We start from the raw sequence: 18105 nt of genomic DNA, 5'->3' as shown, positions 1-18105 counted from the left end.
TTGCAGGTGAGAGTGTCGTCATCTCCAATATGTACTTACAGTCGAGAGTGTTGTCATCTCTAATATGTTGCAGCCAAGTGGATCCTTCATCTCCAATATGTTGCTATCGAGTGTGTCATCATCTCCAATAAATATTGCAGTCGAGTGTGTTGTTATCTCCAATATGTTTTAGTCGAGAGGATAGTCATCTTCAATATTTTGCAGCCGAGAGGATCGTCATCTCCAATATGTTCGTGTAGAAAAGTTGAGGTGTGGCATGATAGAGTGCTTAGACCTTTATGGGGTCATCTCTATCATGAACGTAACCAAACCAAAAGGCAACAGAATTTTAAGGAATGATAGAGTTGCTTAGTCTACCATGAACCAAACCGAGAGGCAAACCTAACTGAGAGGTAGCAGGACATTGAGGAATGTCATGATAGAGTTGCTTAGTCCATCATGAACCAAACCAAGAGACAGCAGGATGTCGAGCAATGACATGATAAAGTTGCTTAGTCTATCATGAACCAAACCGAGGGGTAGAAGAATGTCGAGAAATGCCATGATAGACTTACTTGGTCTATCATGACCATATCGAGATGCAAGTGTCATTTTATACGTGATTGCATGGGCCTTAAAAAATTGGAATGGGACCTAAACCTTTGTTACAGTTTTTCCTTTCATATTGGTGCAATCTCTCAATATGGTGCAAATTACCAGCTGCTAGATCTGTAAAAAAAATTAATAAAGTAAGTTAAGGGTAAGAAAAACTATTTTAAAATAAATAAATCAATATTATTGCTTCATATTATTAGGCAAATAAATTAGCCATCTAAGAAAATTATTATTAAAAATGGTTTATAATTATTATTTCTTCATAAAAATATAAAAAGAAAACATTTTTTTTATTTTAAAAAATAATAAAAAATAGGACTAAAAAAGGGGTTAATTTTCATAAATGTAACAAAACATAAAAATATTCATAGCTCTTGTACCAAAAATCAAAAACTCATGAAGTCGGTACAATATTTTCATAAATTCTATATTTGCCCTTGAATATTGCGAACAATTCGTCACTTATTTTGCTTCTTCTTATTTGCAATTTATTCTTTTTCTCTTCCAGATTTCTTCATCTCCTCTTTTAGATTTTCTTTCCTCTATTTTTAAACAATTCATTCTTCTGTTTAAATCACGTATTTCATCTTCACCATTTTTGGCAAGATTCTTTGGATCTACTTCATTTTCCTCATAATCATGAATATCAAGATCGTTTAAATATCAGTTTAACATGATCTAAATGACCGTTTACCATTGTCAACATGATCGTTTACCCTGTTAACACGATTATTTAAATTTAAAATCCTTTTCCCATCATTTAAAAAGAACTAAACGATCGTGTTAATATGATCTAAACGATCGTTTACCATAGTCAACACGATTGTTTAGCATGCTCAACACGATCATTTAGATTTGAAGTCTTTTTTCCATTGTTTAAAAAAGAACTACACAATTGTGTGGATATGATCTAAATGATCGCTTACCATAGTTAACACAAACGTCTAGCATGGTCAACACGATCGTTTAGATTTGAAGACTTTTTTCATCGTTTAAAAAGAACTACACGATTGTGTTGATTTGATTTAAACGATCACTTCCAATAGTCAACATAATTGTGTAGCATGGTCAATACGATCGTTTAAAATTGAAGCCTTTTTCCCATCATTAAAAAAAACTACACGATCGTGTATCATGACTTAAACGATGCTAAAAAATTGTGTTGACTATTGCAAGCAATCGTTTAGATAATATCCACATGATCATGTAGTTCTTTTTAAAAGATGGGAAAAGGACTTTAAATCTAAACAATTGTGTTGACCATGATAAACATTTTTGTTGAATATGATAAGCGATCATTTAAATCATATCCATATGATCGTGTAGTTTTTGTAAACGATGGCAAAAATGTCCCCATCAACACGCGATTAATTCTTCTTCTAAACGGATCATTATATGCGATCGTATTGGAAATGTCACACGATTGTGTATAAAATGATACACGATCGTGTAGGTAGTATCAATACCGACCACATGAGCATGTGTAATTCTTCTTCTAAACGATAGTGAACCAAGATCGTTTATGTGAAGCCCCGATCCGGAAGGAAAGGGACTTTTTCTGGAAGATTGATTTTGAATAAGTGTTGAGAAGTTCTAAGAGTAAGGATGCAAAAAGAGAGTAGGCCGACACAAAGAAAAACGAGTAAGCCAAGATTCTATCTCGTAAAGGTAGGCAACGCGGTAAGAGTAACTGGCGAGTAAGGCATTGCATTGGACGCCAAGAGCAAGGCATTTGACAAGATACTGCGAGAAGAAGTATATACTCCTAAGAGATTAAGGCAAGGAAGTAAGTGTATTATCAAGTGACATGAAAACTCGCTGTGAGGAAGGAAACAAAGTGAATTTTTGGGAAGAGAAAAGAAAAATTAGAAAATTACGAGTTTGGCTTCTCAAAGAAATAGAATGTGCATCTCAAGAGAAAGTCAAATCGTCGCTGGCGATTAGGTTACGTGTCAAGTTTAGATTGGTAGCATAACATAGTACGTTAATAGGACTACATGTGTAAAGCATGGAAGTGACCCTTAAAGGTGAAAGGCCTCTATAAATAAGGCCAAAAGCCAAAATAAAAAGGAAGTTTTTGACAAAAATAGACTCTAGTTTTCTGATGAAAGTAAGAGGAGAAGGTTTGAATTTTGAATGGACGATTCCTTCGATCGTCAAACGAAGGGAGAAAGCTGGAAGTCAAGAAGGAAGAAGTTGAGGCTAAGTACTTTTATGAGTGACAAGATGAGCTATATGTTTTGTTGTGAATGCTACAATGTTTACATTATTTCGTTTTATAAACATTGTTTGAAAGTAATAAATGTGATTTACAAGCATTACCTATGATTGGTTACCCTTCTATGAATGATCAAGTACATTTTATGAGCCTTATTTCTATAAATGATAAAACCCGTTTCATAAACATTTTCTAAAAATAAGCATGAGTTATGAATGTTCTTCAGCAAAAGGTTAAATGTTTTCCATGAAATTGAGGATTCTTCGAAATGTGATAAAGTGTGATTTATAAACAATTGTGAATGGTTAATTGGTTTCTAGTGTGATTTCTAAACTATTGTTATGATTCTCATTCTGGAAAAGTGATGTTCTATAAACGTTATATGTTGAATATTCTTTCCTCTGTGGTTTTGTATATAAGATTTTTCACTAATCTGTGATAATTCGTGTTAAGGATAAGTAGTAAGTCGTTACTCCATTATTGTATTTGAGTGGTTGTGTGAGAGCAAGACAGTGATGGGATATTGGTTGAGCATGACCCTCAAGTCTAAGAATGAATGAATGTGGCGGGACTCTAGTGGAAATCAAAGGTAACTCGCATGATACTAGTGAGAGCGAATCCCAGGTCTAGGTGAGAGGAAATGTGTAAACTTTGAGTAAGATGGTGATGGGGACGCTGGTTGAGCATGACTCTTCCAGGTTTGAGAATGAATGAATGTGGTGAGACGCTGGTAGAAATCCCAGGTAACTCATATGATAATGGTGAGAGGGAATCCTAGGTCTAGGCGATGGGAAAACCCTAGGTCTTAGAGCCAAGCTTAGTGTGAAATAAACCCACCGTATAGCATTGTAGCGCTCACTGTGTAAAGTCTGAGTAAGATGGTGATGGGACATTGGTTGAGCGTGACTCCTAGGTCTGAGAATGATGAATGTGGCAAGACGCTGGTGGAAATCTCATATAATTCATATGATACTGGTGAGAGTGAATCCTAGGTTTAGGCAAAGAGAAAATTCCAGGTCTTTGAATTGAGCTTGTTTCGAAATGAATTCAACGTATAGCATTGTAACTTTCACTGTGTGATTGTTGAACTGTTGTGGATCATTCGATGTGTGTAATTGCTCAATGCTATGTACTTTATCTGTTATGGGTTGATATTATTATCATTTGTGGATTCTATGTGTTTTTCGAAAAATGTTTTCTTAAAACTTGTCGCTCATTATGTTTATTGACTTACTTTTAAATATTTTCCCTCCTCGGGTTCTTAGGCACTGAGACCATGCAGAGGTTCGTTTTGAGGTGTTGTAGCCTAGTTAAGGAGGGAAGGGAGAGTTACTATGTAGTCTTACATGGCATGCTAACCCTCACATCTCATCATACGCCTAAGGAGCTTGTTGGTAAACGAATGGCTTCTTAGCATGGTTGGCTCGACTCATGAGGAAGGCGAATGCAACACCTAGGTTGGTGAGGCCTAATCCGATGATCCCAAGAGCCAAAGACTTGAGTCTAAGGGAAGCTAGCCCTAAACGTAGTCCTCTAATAGAGGTAGTTGGGCAACCTAGGCAGAGGAGGAATTGCCTCATTTACACCTTTAGGTACCCGCTACAAGGAGTAGTTTTAGTGGAGAAGAAAGAAAAGAAAGACTCTGATGATTATCTTTAGGTTGGACAGAAGATGAAAAATGAAAAAGGATGTGAATGAAGTCTAATGCCCCCAACCATCGCTACAAAGAGCAGCATTAGGCGGTGGAATAAAAGGAAGGAAGGTGTGTTACGCCGTGGTAGAAAGAAGAAGGATGTGAGAATATCAGAGGTAGTTTATTTTGACGTAAAGTAAAGTTGTAAATTGTATATTTGTACTTCTGTAAGTATTGAGTTAATAAAGAGAAAGAGTTTCAAGTTATTTCGTGGTGTTATTTCTTGAGTGTTTCCACTGCCAAAGTTGTGAAGGTCTCTAAGGCTCAATGGAAGAGCTTCGCGAAGAGACGAAAAGAAGAGTTGTTATGCTCACTAGGTGTTCAATGCGCTATCTCGCATGAGGTATGCGTTACATATCTAAGTGGCACACCCTTCATTTGGTCATGTGGTGTGACATTTGGGGAGGGACGTGATAGTTTAGTTATTGGTACATGATAGCATACCAAGAGCTAAATCATCGTGTACAAAATCTAAAAAATCTTGGTTCACGATCGTGTACCAAGGTCTTTTATATTTAGTACAAGATCTTGTACCAATATCGTTTAAATATTAGTCCATGATCGCGTACCAAGAGCTAAACCATCGTGTACAAAATCTAAACAATCTTGGGTCACGATCGTGTACCAAGATCTAAATGATTTTTATTTAAGATCGTGTACCAAGATCTTTTATTTTTGGTACACGATCTTGAACCAAGATTGTTTAGCTTTGGTTCATGATTGTTTAGATTTGGAAGAGGAAATATATAAGAGATGACGAATATTGTTTTCCAAGTGGAAATTTTAAGATGTGAAAAGGAAAAATATAAAAGAAAGAACAATAATAATTGTAGAACAATAATCATTATTTCAAAAAAATATATATAAAAGAAAAATTGCAGAAGAAGAAGAGAAGGAAAAAATCTGAGCTGCACAAAATTCAAAAGCGGCAAGGGCAAACCGGAAATATTTAAAAAAATGGTCAGCTTCATGGACTTTTCGATTTTGTTACACGAACTGTAAATATTTTCAAATTTATGATTTGGGATAAAATTAAAAGTTTAATTTTCATAAATATAACAAAATACTAATATATTTACGATCCGTGTAACAAAATCAAAAAGTCCATGAAGCCGATAGAAATTTTTCATAAGTTCCAGATTTTTCCTTGATTTTTCACTTCTGTTTCCTACATGATTGTGTATCATGATCGTTTAAAAGTAGAATTACACGAAACATTTTTCTACTGTTAAAGAGAACTACACGATAGTGTATCATTTTCTACATGATCATGTATCATTTCCTGCACGATCATGTATCATTTCCTGCACGATCGTGTATCATTGCCTACACAATTGCATATCATGATTGTTTAGAAGAAGAATTATACAAAGCATTCTTTCCATCGTTAAAGAGAACTACATGATCGTGTATTATTCCCTATACGATCCTGTATCATTTCATACACGATCGTTTACAAGAAGAATTACACAAAGCATTTTTTTCCATTATTGAAAGAATTACGCAATTGTGTATCATTTCCTACGTGATCGTGTGTCATTTCCTACACGACACACGATCGCGTATCATTTCCTACACAATATATGCTCGAGATGCCCCATGATGAAAGACTTTTACCTTTATTTATTCGATCTTAGACATACAATGCACCGAGATCGATTGAGATGAAAGACAGAAGTGTAGATGTAATGATCATGTACTTCATTTAAAATGATGGATTTCAAATTTAAACAACGACAGTGTAGATCATGATACATGATCTCGGGCCTTAGTTGCACCTGGATGTCCTGAGATGAAAGAATTCTGCCTTTAATTCATTCGATCTCAGGTATCGAAATGCCCTAGGATGAAAGACTTATTCCTTTAGTTATTGGACCTCAGGCCTTAGTGGCACTGAGATGATTCGAGATGAAAAAAGTTTGCTTTTATTTTATTCGATCCCAGATCCTAATTGCATCGAGATGGCCCAGGATTAATAAATCTCAAAGAAGAAATTGCAAGGCATATATAGAATTTATTAAAAAAATGATTGTGCGTCATGTAATGGAAAAAAGAGACATGCATAGCAGAAGTACAGATTAAATTCTACTCTAACTGCATCTAACTAATTAAAGATTAACATGAATAATAACTACCCTAATTAAATGAAAATTAGGGTTAATGGAAAACTTACCTTTGTAGCTTTTCCGTTCCTCGAAATCTCCACACAAACTCGAATCGAAACCACTAGTATTGACCTGCTATTCTCTGGACTTAGAACCGGATTGTGGGACCTAATTAGATGGAGGAAAATTTGGGAAAGGGATGAAAATTAGAGGAGGAGTTAAGAGTTAAGATTTAAGAGAGAAGAACAAAATTTGATAATATTTTGTAATCCAAAATTACAAAATTTATTAGAAGTTTCAATCAATTGAAAAAGAGCCTATTTGTAAGCAAATTACATGCAAAAGTGCAATTTGTTTATAAAATCTCAACACCTTATATTCCACTAACCATTAGTAGAACTTAGTGAGCTAGGTGTCTAAATCTCATGTGGCCACTTACCTTAATAAGTGTTAGTGAAATTATTCAATAAAATGTTAGATTTTCTCAATAACTTTAGTCTAAGGGCAATATGAATTTGACCATTCATGTCTGAGTCAAACATTAGTTTTTCAAGTCAAAAATCAACATTTTGACATTTTACCATTTTATCTATCTTGACAAATTTCGACCTCCCAAGCATGAATCCACATTTATTTTTTTGAAATTCAAATCACATTTGAATATAAAGTCAGTCAAAGTTTGTCCTTTCAAAGTAAAAAGTCAACATTTTGACTTTTTACAACTTTGACCATTTCCATCAATTTCGAGCTTCCCAATATGAACTCGTATTCATATTTTTAATATTTAAATCACATTTAAACATAAAGCTCTATCTTAAACTTATAACTGACGATTATATCACATATATTCGTTGGTTTCTCTCTCTTTACCTAATTCGAACAATTTAAATTATTCCAACATATTATTCCAATTTAATTCCATATGAGCTAGCTGGGGAACCTAATGGAATTATAGATCATATGCTCTAAAGATTTGAGATTCACTGGCTAAACCTTTTTAGACCGAGCTAATTAACATTAATTAATTAACGGGTCATCTACCAAAGTGTCGTAGTTGCACTTCCTTCACTACAGATATATTTGCGTCTTTCTGATCTAACCATGATTAGTAAGTTAATCCTTCACGGGTTGTTCGTAACCTAGACTGGGTAAAATACCATTTTACCTCGAGATTATATATTGGTTCTTAAGTCCCACTGATCCACTATTGAACAATTGGTTTAAAGTTCAACCTATAAATCAAATTCCTCTTGGCCCAATGAGAGGTTTGGGCCCCTTGTTTATGACTTGGATTCAATACTTAAGGGAACAATCTATCTACTTATAACCCTAAAGTGGGTAGCTAGGAGTGAATTCCCTCTTGCACCTTATGTCCCTGGCCATGCACCCGGTCTTACCCCAAAAATGGGAGGCTTATTGAGCCAGCACTATTGAGTTGCCTTCACCTATGTAAATCAAAGGATAATGCCATGTGAATAGAAGTTCATAGTAGCTTAGGATTAAGATTAAGTTACCTATGTCATCAAAAGGCGAAATATTCAATTTTATATAGTCAACGGTGTTGTAACTTAAAAGTGACTATTTCATGGTTCCCGTCTTATGTAAACTCTTTACATAGGATTCCCCCACTTCCATTTCTCTACATGAACGATTTAGGATCACATCGTTTGTACTAACTACAAAATGGGCCGCATCCATAGTGTTCCCAAAATAAGGCATCCAACCTTATTCATACACAATAGACCGTTTGGGTTATATATTCAAACTTGGTCAACGTTTATGTCTCTACATAAAATTCAAATCTACACTAGATAGCCTTGGGACCTTAGTTTATTGGATTCAATATTATAGTATTCAACTTTAATTAATAAGTCCTCAATAACCACTTTATTGAATAGAACATAATTTTAAACTACAACCTACGAGTTTAAGAACATAAATTCCACTAATTTTGTTATACAAGTCGTAAATATTTTTGAATTTTGTTACATTTATGTACATTAATCCAAAAAATCTAATTTCATTAAAATTTATTTCTTGGCCATATTCCAAATGATTTTTATTTAAAAAAATAATAATTGTGAATTAAATTCAAAATTCACTACAAATTAACATTGGGTTGTATTCTAAGCTTCATGTAACATTTTAATCAAACTTATGTACAAATGCATAGTGTGATTAATTTGACATATTAACTTAAACCAAAGCCAAGAACAAATTACTTGTATTTTTTGTTTCAGCTTATCGTTTTCGAGATTCACCCACATACACGTGCACGAACCTTGAAATTGGGGCATTTGTTGAACAAGAAATTTTGGCCAATTAAATTGCGCCACATCATTACAATAAAAATTGTGATAATTTTAATTTGGTTGGGTTTGAGTAATTAAGTTTTCTCAAATCCAACCTAATTCGAGCCCCACATAGAAAAATTGAGCCAAAGAAGATAATAGGTCCAAGTCCAAGTCCAAGTCTAAACAAATGGGCTCAAGCCTAAGCTCAACTAGCATGTGGACCTAAGTCCAAGCTTAGCTAGAATGTGGACCCAAGCCCAAGTCTAACAAGCATATAGGCCCATGCCCAAGCCCAACAAGAAAATAAGACCAAACCCAAACCCAACAAGTAAATAGGCCTAAAGCCCACTTAATGTCCATGAAAGTTCTCTATAAATAGAGACCTTGTCATTCATTTGAGGGATCTTTTGTTGAAGAAAGAATTGAAGATTCAAACTTCTAAAAGCTATCAGGACGTGAAAGTTCTTATCAGCCCGAGATTACCATTTTCTGAATCATTGAAGACTTGAAGATTATACTTTCCTTGAATTCTAAAAGATTGAAGCTCAAATTGATTTGCAACCACAACTTCCTAAAGATCGAAGAATAAGAAGTTTTAAGTTTTAATTTGTATTCAAGGAAAAGCATAAAATGAGTAAATATTAGAGATTGTATCCACTACACTATAAATCAATATACAAAGTTCAATTCCATGAATTACATTTTCCTAAAAATCTCATGTTGATAGTGGCTTCATGGGCTTTTTTTTTGTTATATAGGCAGTAAATATTTTTGCATTTTGTTCTATACATGTGAATTAACTATTTTAAAAAGAACAAAATTGGTTACATATAATGAACGAAAATTAAAAGCAGGATTTTTTTACTATATCTGTAATAAAAAAAAAAAAAACTAAATGATACACTTGCTATTTAACATCGTAGTTTTTACACTCATTATAATTTTCCTATATATGGATTTTTTTATAACCAAAAGTGATTTGGAAAAAAATCTAAATATATGTAGAAAGCATCTAAAATGAATTTTGAAGAAACATTTAACTTTTTTTTTTTTGTAAAAAGGCTATATTATAAAAAAAATTAGTCGAAAACAAATGAGTTATCGAACTACCACATAAACTAGTCTTAGAGGCAACAACATGCTAAAAGCATGAAGCACATGAAAATTCTCAAATAAACAATTAGCAGCCCAAGGGTAATTGATTTAGGGGGGTGCTTATTTTGGTTTATGCATATGCAATTGTTCGTAGATATGTCGTGTTAAGACTCTAATTAAGCGGCCTATTGGACGACTAAAATAGGATTATGTGATAAAAAGATGCAGTTCTATTCATGCATTGTTGAATTTCTCATGATATGCGTGTAATACAAGTTTTCCTATCGTTTGTCCAAGTGTAAGCAAAGCGATAGGTTTCCTGGATAAGCTAGGGTCAAACACAAGGAAATTCTATCAAACCTTAGTTATAAGGCTTTCTTCTCATCTAGGCGGTATACATTACCTATACATTATAAAGTAAACGTGTGTGTATAATAAACCTACTATTTACACTAGAGATTCTGTAAAAGGTGACAATAAGTTGCGAGAAATTGGAGAAGAAACTAACTTGTGCTAAGAAAGTGTGAAGGAATGTTTCAGCATTATAAGGCGAAGCCTTGCTATAGGCCTTGATGCGATAGAGATCAATTAATCACCTTCTAATTAAGGCGAAAACTTCTCAGTACTTAAACGTCACACTTACTCACCTATCGGGATGTAAATGATAAAGATTAATTACGCAAGGACCATCTAGAGTTCATCACTTATAAGGGTCACATTACCTCTCTTTTAAAGGTGATAACCTTTTGGCGACAAGCACCATATTTGTTCTCCTTTCGGGACACAAATGATAGAGGTTTAATCACCAGGATGAAATTTGTCCCCAAACTGCTTCCTGCGCGTTTAGCCATATCCTTACTACTCACTCTCTCAAGCAGTTGGCAACAAACGCTGGCCAGGCGATGGAGTAAAGCTCAGTTAAACACGATGAACCTTATAAGTTAGATCTCTTATCAAGAACTTATCACAAGCCTAAACTACTTATTTATCAGATATGAACAGTAAAGAAATGATAAATTGAGATGAAATAAAGCTACAATGTATTGAAGAATGTAGGCCTTTCGACCATTGTATAATATGAATATCAACATTACAATGAAATAAAAATTAAATGGAAAGTAAAGGGAGGGGAGCAGAGCTATAGAATACCTAAACATTCCTTTGCTCTTTCACATTTTAAGGGGAAAAAGGTAAATGATTCTCTTTCTAATCTCTCTCTAAGCTCTCATTTACAATTTGATTGGAGAAAAGGTGGAAGATCTTTTACAATAGGTGGAAGGCTAGTTCTTTCTGCCGGCTCTCATAGAGCTTTAAAGGTTTTGGTCCATTCAGACCTGGCAAAATAAATGGTAGGAAAGGAGGCTTTATATAGACCACTTTTGATGGAAAACTTCTGTTCTTCTGATCATGTCAGCGTCGACTGCATTTCTATCAAGTCACATCAAGTCCAACTACTATTATTGTCTACTAGTGAATCTTTATCGCGTGATGGTGCGGTTCCTCGCCTAAGGATATTTAATCATCAGACAAGCTTCCTATCCATATCTTTTGCATTCGCTCCTCTTTTGTAATTCACTATTTTCTTTTCTTTCTAATTCTGCGATAAAATATTGAAATACAAGGTAAAATAGAGATGAAGACTTATGCAAGTTGTATTCTCTTATACTTATGAATTTGCGATAAAAGCTACCGCGTTTTGATACATTATCCTGCGTTTTTGTTCTATCTAAAAGGCCATAATAACCTGTATTTCTACAAGTTATCAGGAGGTTAGATAAAAGGAATAGTGAATTGGAACACGACAAAAGAGTGAAGAGCGAAAAGGTAAATTCAATATTAAAAATAACCTACTTTGAGTGTTATAGATTTTTTCTATTCAAAATATTTGTTCATTGAATTTTCATTATCAAACCTAATGCATTTCGTACTCCTAACCAATTTTAGAGTATATTTGGATTGATTTTTGAAGCGTTTAATTTTTAAAATAATTCATTTTAAGTTAAATTGAGGCGTTTTGCATTGGTTTGAAATAACTTCTAGAAAAAATGAGATTATGAAATAAATCATTTTAGAAAGAACAGTCAAATTTTAGAATAAATGTTTATTTGGTGTTTAATGAGGAATCCCTTCTAAATATCTATTTTTCTTCTTCTATTTTTTCTATTCCTTTTTACTATCTATTTTTCACTTCATCATTCTTTTTGTTTTTTTTTTTATCATTTTTAAATACTTTGATAATATTTTTTTCAATGTGTGTTCATATACATTTAAATATAGGGATTTGCAAATGTTCCTCTCTCAGCTAAATCTACTTCGCCTTAACATCTATGAAAGAAATCATGAGGACATTAATGAAGAACATGATCGTTCGGTTCGTAAAATAAAAATGGATGAAGAATGTGATTGAATTGCACATCTTTTTGTCTAGTTGATATTATAGTCTCGAAAAAATTATTTATCTTATTTATATTTTGTTGTCGGAAATCAATTATTTTTCTCATGGTTATGTATTTACATTTCAAGATGTTTGTACTTCTAAAATTGTTTTGTCCAAAATTATTTAATACAAAAAACGAAACTAATGTTTGTTTTCAAGTAACTAAAAAATTAATAATTTCAAGATAAGGTATAATTAATTTTATAACATATATTTCTAGAAAAAAAATTCAAAATATGTGTATTTCTTTATAAAATTAATTCATAACATTTAATCGTTTTTTGTGATAATTTGACCTAAGTATAAACATTGTTGGTATAGGACAAAACAAACACAATTTTGCATATAAACATTTATAAAGAGGTTAAACCAAACATATAAGTGTTTAGATTTTAAATTCATTTTACAAAAAAAAAAAGATTTTTTAAAAATTATATTCTTAAAAAATAATCTTTTTTGTAGGCAATCCAAACAGACCCTAAGTTGAGAAGCTAAACATAATTGTCTCAAATAGCTAATTATTTCAATTCAACCTGATGAGAAGCATGCGTAGTCTAATTTTTCTAATTGCATTAAGATCTAGCTAGGCGTCATTAGGTGGAATGTCCAATTTTCAAGCATCTAATTAAATATTAATTAAGTTCAATTCTAGGTTAGTTAGAGTAATACTCATCTAAATTGACTTGCAAGCTAACCTAACCTATCGGTTCTTAGATTGACATACAACCAAGTGTTACAAAAATCATATATTAAGTGAAAGCAAAAATCATATAATCCTCGTGCATACGAAAAAATGACTATGATTCATTAAACTCAGAATTGAAACCAACGGTGCAATGAAGTTTGATACAAATCTATAAAATACATGAAATAGGAAAAAGATCCCAGAAACCAAAGCTAGAAAATGTTACTTTAACCCATTATCAACATGGCAACCAATGTGATAATGCCTAGATACATAAACGGATCAAAACATAAGAGAATTTTAGAGAGTAATTGAGATCTAAGCTGCTGAAATCAAACATTTTTGTTTCTAACAAAGTGCCCTTGAATTTTAAATGTTGCGTAAAAAATGCGTCTAAAGATTCAAAAGTTCCAAAATTTCTTTCAAAATTTCAAAATGAGTCCAAGAACACTCTTTTTAGTTTTAGATGGAAAGAGTTAAAGTTTAGTTTAGAAACTACCCTGACACTACTAGAAAAATGCTCTTCTATCACATTTCATTAGTAGAAAAAATGAGAGGGGAGAAAAAATAACTGTCATAAAAGGTGAAAATGCACTTTTTTGGCAGGAAAAGACGTTTTCGGATTTCATTTTTCGTGACAGTTATTTGCTGTCATAAAAAGGTTTACAAAAATAAATAAATTTATTAAAATAAAAAAAAACCCAAAATTTCCTAATATCAAGCCCTAATTTCTAAACCTCCCGCTGACCCCCACCTCCTTCTCATGCTGCGACCTGTCAGGCCCACCTCCCGCTCATGCCGCAACTTGTCTCTGTCTCTCAACCGCCAATGCCGGTAACTATTGCAACGCACCGCCAATCACCCAATTGAGCGCCAATCGAAGTTGCTTGCCAACGCTGGTGAGTTTCGTTTCTTCTCCCTCCCTTTATCTCTTCCCCTATGGGTTTATTTCCAAAGTGTGTTGATCTTATTTCCAAATTGTTCCTTTTAAAATTGCCCCATTATTTTTTCCAACTTCATGTTCTGCTCGAAACCTTCATACTGTTTCTCTATCTTCTCCAATTTGTTATTAATCTGTCCAACCTTGGTTCAATTTCCATTTCTACATGTGGTAAGATCATAAGGAAGTTCTACTTCAACCTTTTTATTAATCTGTTATTAATCTGTCCAACCTTGGCCACTTGTTTGAATGCTCTTGGAACTTCCAAAATCTATCCGTTTTTAACTCGAACTTTCAATCAAATTGTGGGCAATATGAGTTGATTGATCCTAAAACTTTTGAGGTGCTTTCAAAGATAACTCATATGAGAATTAACAAATGGAGCATAATTTTGGTAGCCGAAAAAAAATCTAATTTTAAACAAAAATGAAAAAGAAAGTAAAATTTTTGTGCTATGTGGTGTCCCATATGGACCATAGCAGAAAAGAGAAGGATCATAAACTACTCGAAAAGGGGTTTGTCATTGGATCTGGTGGAGTTAAGAGGAAGGGGTTGGAAGATTTTGAGTGATGAAGAGGACATTGTGTAGGAGAAAGGAGGTAAATGGGAAAAAGGAGAAGATAGTTGAGGTGGTTGAGGATGCAGTTCAATTTGCAGATGAAAGCCCCTTCCAGCAAGAATCCAATTATTAGAGAATGATTTCGCTGATCCTAAAGGCTTAGGAATTGGGCCTGATGGAAAGTATAAATGATAAGTTAATTGATTCAATGAAGAAGAAAGTACGTCATTTTTGTCAACTTTGATGAGTTAATGATAGAAAAAGGTGTGATCATTATCATGCATACAAAATGTCTGATTAGAAGGTGGGAGGTTTTGTCAACCTTCCAACTTCTCAACTTGGGTAGATGGATATTGTTCCATGTAGCAGTTTGCATGGTACCGGGCCAGGCCCTTGGTCCCTTTACCATCTAGGGCAGTGGACAGACGAACCTTGGAATTGTTTTACCACTAAATCAATATTTTTCTTCAATGAGTCCATAGACATGGATGACACAATAGTAAAAAAAAACAGAAAAGTAATAGAAGCATATTCTGTAAATCCTAATTCTCTTAATTAGGATTAAAAGAGAAAACTATTTTATGTGATTGTATTAAACTTTAATTTTTAATATAGTAAAATTTTCTAGCTTTTGGTTTTCTTTTTTCTCTTTTTCTAATTTGAATTTTTATCACATTAATTCTTGCGTTTTCGGTCTAAAATTGTGTGAGATCTAGACAATAAATATTTAATAAATTAACAAATCATTAAACTTTTATATGAACTAGTTTATGAGATACTATATATATTTACAATTCGACACGTCGTAAAATCTAGATACAACATTATATTTATTATTATTATTATAAATAACATAATAACGTATACATTAAAGGGTTTGGTAAATTAACCATAAATTTGAATACAAATTGCATCTAGCTAGCTAGATTGAAAAAAGTATACATCGGAATTTGACATATTAAAGAATTCAAATCTTGTTGAAGATATATATCTTTCATTTGTTTTAGTTGTTTTAGGTAGACCATTGTTCTTTTTTTCCCTTGTTGTTTTAAATGTTTAAATTTGATCATTGTTTAAATAGAATGAGTATTACTTTCCCACGGTTATATTTTCTTTGAAAAGTCACTAAAAATTGTAATTGGATTTCATGAGCCTTCTCTTGCATTCCTTCTGAGATCATGTTGTTCAACTAGAAAGTCTTGTTTCTTGTTTATGTTACCTCTTTCTTGCTTTACTTTAACCCCCTACTTGTGTTTTTTACTTGAGCTTTTCCAGCACTGGAGTGATTGTATATGATTGCTTGCTTCTTATGGCTATGTGTATCACTTTCTTCATTCAGGTTGATTATACCTCTGTGTTTTCTTTTCGCCTTTTTTTGTTCATAGATAATGCACTTTCAACTTGAATAGGATTGTAAGGCTTTCTCCTTTTATCTCTCTATATAATGCACTTGTGGAAGAGGCACTACTTAATTCTTCTGTTTATAATATATTTTGGATTCTTAAGGGGTGTCTTATTCTTACTGTTGAATTTAAATTTCGTTAGACATTTTGGATGGCAGCAGCGGTATGCTTGGTTTTGTGGAAGAGTCATGGTTCTTTCTATCTTGTCTCTATTGCTCTACTCGTTTCTATGTGTGTGGACTGTTATTGGTACCCTGTGGTTTAGAGATGCTAAAGACTGTGTAAGCTATATTATTCGTTAGTTAACATTAGCCAAATCATCAATTTACAAGCTTTGAGTATTTAGTTTGTCTTGTTGATGCAAGCAGTTGGCTGAAGAGGGACAGAAATAGGGTTTCCTTATTTGGTTTCTTTTTAGCTACTGTGTTCTTCTTTGCATTGCGTGCATGTCAGTTGAAAATGTTATTCATTTTCTGTGTACTTCTCCATTCTCTTGCTTAAATCTCGCCTGTTGTTACTTCACTGATTATTAAGCAAGTTTAGACTCTTAATATAAAAATAGAGTTTAGCGTACAATTTTAAAATTATTAAAATGCAGCTTTTGAAGTTCATCAAATTATCTCCATTGATTTAGTATCTGTAACTTGAATACACTTTTTGCTAAGATGAGACACTCTGTTTTACTTGTCAGGCGCTAAAAGTTGTTCTCAGCCTTCTACTTCGAATCCCAGCACTTCATAATCCATTTTCATTCAAAAAGTTGGTTTCTCTCCTTTTGTACTTTGTGCTAGTACATCGTTCGATCAATTTTCTTACTTTTAGCCATTGATATGCTTGTAGGTGTTTTAGCTTTGAGTTTTGTTAAGTATGTGGGCTGAATTTGGTGTTTGCGATTATGTATTCTTCAACTGTGTATGTAATTTAGGTAAGTTTGTGGGCTGAATTTGGTGTTTGCGCTTATGTGTTGTTGAACTGTGTATGTAATTTAGCTAAGTATGTGCTTTATGTTGTTGATGTGTGTTGTTGATCATGAAATATTGTAGAAGTGTGTCTGTAATTTAGGTAAGTATGTGCTCTATGTTGTTGAAGTGTGTTGTTGATCATGAAGTGTTGTTGAAGTGTGTTGTTGATCATGAAGTGTTGTTGAAGTGTGTTGTTTATAAAAAAGTGTTGTTCAAGTGTGTTGTTGATTATGAAGTGTTGTTAAAGTGTTTTGTTGATCATGAAGTGTTGTTGAAGTGTGTACGTAATTTATCTTAGTTTGTGGGATGAATTTAGTTAAGCTTAGAAGTTATTATTCTTGAAGTGTGTATGTGCTCTACGTTGTTGAAGTGTGTTATTTATCATGAAGTGAGTGTGATGTGTTTATATGGGTGAATGTGTTGTCTTGTTGAATCACTTTCTTTTTTCCTTTTCTTATCTTATTAGGTTTTGCCACAATCCATTGGAGCAATGAAGCCATACTTACGCCAATTCATTGATGTATAGGCTCTTTTGTAGGTTTGGTAGAATTTTTTTTTGTTTAAATGTAGTTATTTAAATAGTTTGTTCGTACCAAAACACATTTGTACCAACAATTAAAGCAATATTACAAAGTGTGTTGGGCCTATAAAAGCGTTCATCATTTTTTCATATGTGATTGTATTGGTCTGTAATGGTATGTGTAATGGCAAGACGACAAGAAATACAGGATTCAATAAGAAAGAGGGCTGTAAAATGATGACAATTAAAAAGTGTCATAAATGATAAATAATGACATTTAATATCAGTCATAGAATATTAACAATGGCAGTTATCCTCCGTCATAAAAAGTAAACTATGACAGTTATAAGCTGTCATAAAATATAAACAATGAAAGTTATTAATTGTCATCGAAAATAAATAATGACAGTTACACTCTGTCATAAAATGTAAATCGTGATCGTTATTAACCGTCATCGTAACAAAATAATGACAGTTATAATCTGTCATAAGATGTTTCATTCGTGACATTTATTTTATGTCATGAAAAACCACTTTTTGTGACTGTTTTTTACAATTGTCGTGAAATACTTTCCATGACTGTCGCATCAATGACTCTAA

Source organism: Cucumis melo, chromosome 8 (assembly GCF_025177605.1).
Source record: "Cucumis melo cultivar AY chromosome 8, USDA_Cmelo_AY_1.0, whole genome shotgun sequence".
NCBI lineage: Eukaryota > Viridiplantae > Streptophyta > Magnoliopsida > Cucurbitales > Cucurbitaceae > Cucumis > Cucumis melo.
This window is presented reverse-complemented; position numbering follows the sequence as displayed.